The sequence below is a fragment of the Cornus florida genome, unplaced genomic scaffold (assembly GCF_030987335.1).
Source record: "Cornus florida cultivar Cherokee Brave unplaced genomic scaffold, ASM3098733v1 CherokeeBrave_3.0.0_Hap2_Chr04, whole genome shotgun sequence".
NCBI lineage: Eukaryota > Viridiplantae > Streptophyta > Magnoliopsida > Cornales > Cornaceae > Cornus > Cornus florida.
Window position 1 is genome coordinate 37,485,820 of NW_026775574.1, and position 3,836 is coordinate 37,489,655.

At 39.3% G+C, this 3,836-nt stretch overlaps 1 long non-coding RNA gene across 1 annotated transcript; it reads left to right on the forward strand.

Annotated features, from left to right (window-relative positions):
- Window positions 1–1,008: 1,008 nt before the first annotated feature.
- Window positions 1,009–2,749, forward strand: LOC132302222 (uncharacterized). Its single transcript, XR_009480777.1, has 2 exons — window positions 1,009–1,161; window positions 2,514–2,749. It is a non-coding gene; the product is annotated as an uncharacterized LOC132302222 (long non-coding RNA).
- The last annotated feature ends 1,087 nt before the right edge of the window (window positions 2,750–3,836 follow it).

Sequence of the window (3,836 nt, forward strand, 5' to 3'; positions counted from 1 at the left end):
CTTAAAATCCTCATTCGTTTTCACCATGCCTGTAGATCTAGATGTTCTTCGCATGAAACTTCATTTCCCTGTCGATATAGAAATTAGAAACTGTAATACCCCTAATTTTTGAAAGGATAGTCTCGGTAATTTGTTTAATTGTTTTCTGTTTATTAATTATTTTTGGTTCATTAATTTGTTTAATTGTTTTCTGTTCAGTGTTATTTGACATTAATTTGTTTAATTGTTTTCTGTTCAGTGTTATTTGAATTAATTAGTTAGTTTATTTGTTTTCTTTGGGTTAATTAATTATTTGCATTCTCTACATTAATTGGAATTTTTATTTGTTTCTTTAATTGAATTAGTAGTTAACTTGGACTTTTTTTTTTGTTAAATTAGTAATTACATGTTTTATTTTGTTTGTGACTAGGTAAAAAAAAAAAGTGTGGTTAGGGTTTTAGTTCTGTTTAGGTTTAGGGTTATTTAAGGAGCCGACAAGGTTTATAACCTAGGTTGAGTTTATGGGCCTCGTTTCAGACTGTAGGTATAATTGGACTTAGGGTTTTGGTTGCCTATAAATATATAAGATAAGTCTGCTTAGGGAACAAAATAATACAACCAAAACACGTCTGTGGAATTAGAAACGAGGAACAGAGGAAGTTGCAGTAGGAGTCGCCGACGAGTGTAGACGACAACGTAGAGATTTTAACAAAAATCTCACAAGGCAAGTTCTAACCTTACTCTCTCCCTTATACTCGTGTTCTTTGCATACTCAATGGTTCCAGGATGAATTACAGGTTTAAAAATAAAAGACGTTGTCTGTGTCATGCCTAGAGTGTAACTGAAACTGATTTTGGGTTTAAAACTTGTAAACTGTTAAACTTTGAACTGTCCTATTTAATTCTTAGTTTAATCCATATTAGTAGCATAATAAGGACTGAGTTAAGGACTGGAATCTCCTAGGATTAATTGAAACTCTCTGAAAACCTCTACTGTGAAGTGTGGGAGGCGTAAACGGCAACCGGAGAGGAGAACACGAAGAAGAGGAGGGAGAGAGCCGGCTCCTATTGGATTGGAGCCGGCTCCCCTTGGACTGGAGGCGGCTCCAATGGTCTAGGAGCCGGCTCCAGGGCCATTGGAGGCGGCTCCAATATTCTGGAGCCGGCTCCCGGTTGTTTATGCGTGAGTTTTGATTCTGTGGGTTGTTTTTCCAAATTTTTTTCAGTGATTAGGCTTCCTTGTGATTGTTTTAATGTGTTTATTGGTGAATGAATACTGTAATGGGTGATTTAGGAGTGGTCTAGGGTAAACATAAATATGCAAAGACCAGATTATATAAAATTGGACACAAAGCGTTAACCATTAGGATTACATGGAGTTAATTACGAAGGTCTTGTAGACTGTGTAGATTTGGAGTTTCTAATTTCTTAATTATATTAGAAATTTTCTGTGAGAGCTTGTCCACTCGAATTATATGTTCATGACAATAGAAACTATGCTAAAAATTTATATTTCACTGAAAATTAGTTGATGATTAAATTTAACGGTTGGTGCGGCAAGTTGTTGGACAGGAAACGATAAGTATAATAGATTACTTACATTTATTCTGCATGCTATGGATGTGAGTGGGAAAATATCTATTTAGGCTCTGTTAATTCTATGGAAACTGGGAATAGGTTATCATTATAAAGAAAGCCCTGTATGATCAAATTATGGATTCTGAATTGGCTTACTTAAGCATGTTTGTTAATCTGTTCTAACATGTTTAGTTTGGACTGTTGGTATTGACATTTATATGGTCATTATTTTGTCAACTGTGCATGTAAATAAGCATGTTGATTATCTATTTCAAGATGCATAGTAAGGAGTAGTTGACATTGATATTTATATTTTCAATATGAATCAATTATTGGTATTTTTAAGAATGGTTGCTAATGCATTCTATTATGTTTAGTATGGAATTGTTGATATTGTTGTTATAATTATCGATGCTTTATCAACTATTGGACGGATTGGATTGTATATACCGGTATGGGACGGTGACATACTGGGTTGGATTAGCTCAAATTGCTAAGTCCTACCTATTTTGGAGTAAGGGCACGGGTTATAAACTACAATCCTCCTTATATATAAGTCGGTACGGTTGACTACGCCGAGTGACTTACTGGATTTCTGGTGGATGGATAGAAACGGAGTTTAGATATATTTTTATGTTACCGTGTCATGAGCTTGAGTCTCAGGGTCGACGGTTAGGGTGCGTATATGCAGTTGGATGTGTAGCTGACTGTGAAGGTTGAGGTATACCCTGTTTAGGTTTAGGTACTCATACCCACTCAGGTGCGTATTGTGTGATGCCTTCTATCCAGGTTGAGACCCCCTTCATGGCCTAGCGAGAGTCCAGTAGTGTGGATATATTTACGTACGGATTATTAGTTATTGTTGAACTATTTAGTATGTACATGCGTATCGAGTCTCTGCTTGGATTGTAGTAGGTTAGAACTTGTTCGTGGGCCTGACCCACCCCTATTTTTCAGGTGTACGTCAGTTCCAGGCTTGAGCTTGTTCGTGCAGAGCAGAGACGATCTTCCATTCTACCGAAGATGTAGGGTTTCTTTCCAGATCTTGGATTTGGGTTTTATCTTTTATTTTACTTTCATTTAGTGTGAGACTTTTATTAGGGGTCCACTAGAGATGGATTCCCGAGTTGTTCAAATTATGGATATTTGGTTTATCAAATTTAAGTATTTAATTATTTAAGGATTATCTTTTAGTTTCTTTTCAGCTTTAAACTTTCATTTCTTAAGTCATTTTGTATTCTGTGTTCGCTATAAAATATTAATTGTTTGATACTCCCTCGGGTTTGGGCCTGGGCCTGATCAACCCGTGTCTCGGATCCGAGGGGTATCACAGTTGGTATCAGAGCACTCCAGGTTCAAGTGTCTCTAGGATGTTTTCGTATTAAGTCTTCCGCGTAGCGTTCTCTTGAATAGAGCTTAAGTTAGGATTCATTGTATTCCTTATGGTTCGTATAGCAATAGTACTGATGTCTGTCTTTTCGTGTTAACAGATGGTTAACGCTAGAAATGGACAGAACATGCAAGGAACTAGGAAGGAAAGGAGAGCGGCACGTAGGCAACAATATCTCCTACAGCGTCAGCAAATGGAAGAAGAGCAGCAAATGCCAGGGTTTCAGGAGGAGCAGGAGGAAGTTCAACAGACTCAGGGTCGGGACAGAGATCCAGAGATTCCTCCTCACCTAAATGACCTCGTTGCTCGGGCTATAGAGGCTGGGGTAACAGCTGCACTCCGGAACCAACCACAGGTTCAGCAGGCACCTGTACCAGCACCAGTGGTTCAGACGGATTCTTGGGGAAAGGCTAAGAGCGCTTTCACAAAGGGGAGTCCACCTGTGTTCTCAGGCTCAACCGATGCGAGAGCAGCTCACCAGTGGAAACAGGACATTGAGCGTCATCTTCGTTTGGTTCAGTGCACGGAGGTTCAGAAGCAGATGCTTGCTACTTTCAAGTTAGTTGGGGATGCACTACAGTGGTGGGAGTCAGTTACCACCTCAGATGAGAGGATGACATTGTCTTATGATGAGTTCAGTGCTCGCTTTGATGAGAAATATTTTCCCTATGCAGTCAGGGCAGCTATGAAGACCGAGTTTCTAAGTCTGCAGCAGGGAAACATGACAGTGGCGGAGTATGAGCAGCAGTTCACACGCTTGTCTCTCTTTGCACCGGAGGAGGTGGATACAGAGGAAAAGAAGCGCAACAGTTTTGTCAAGGGACTGATGTGGTCTATCAAGAGAGCTATTACAGGTAGTCCAGCCTATACTACCTATGCTCAGGTGGTAG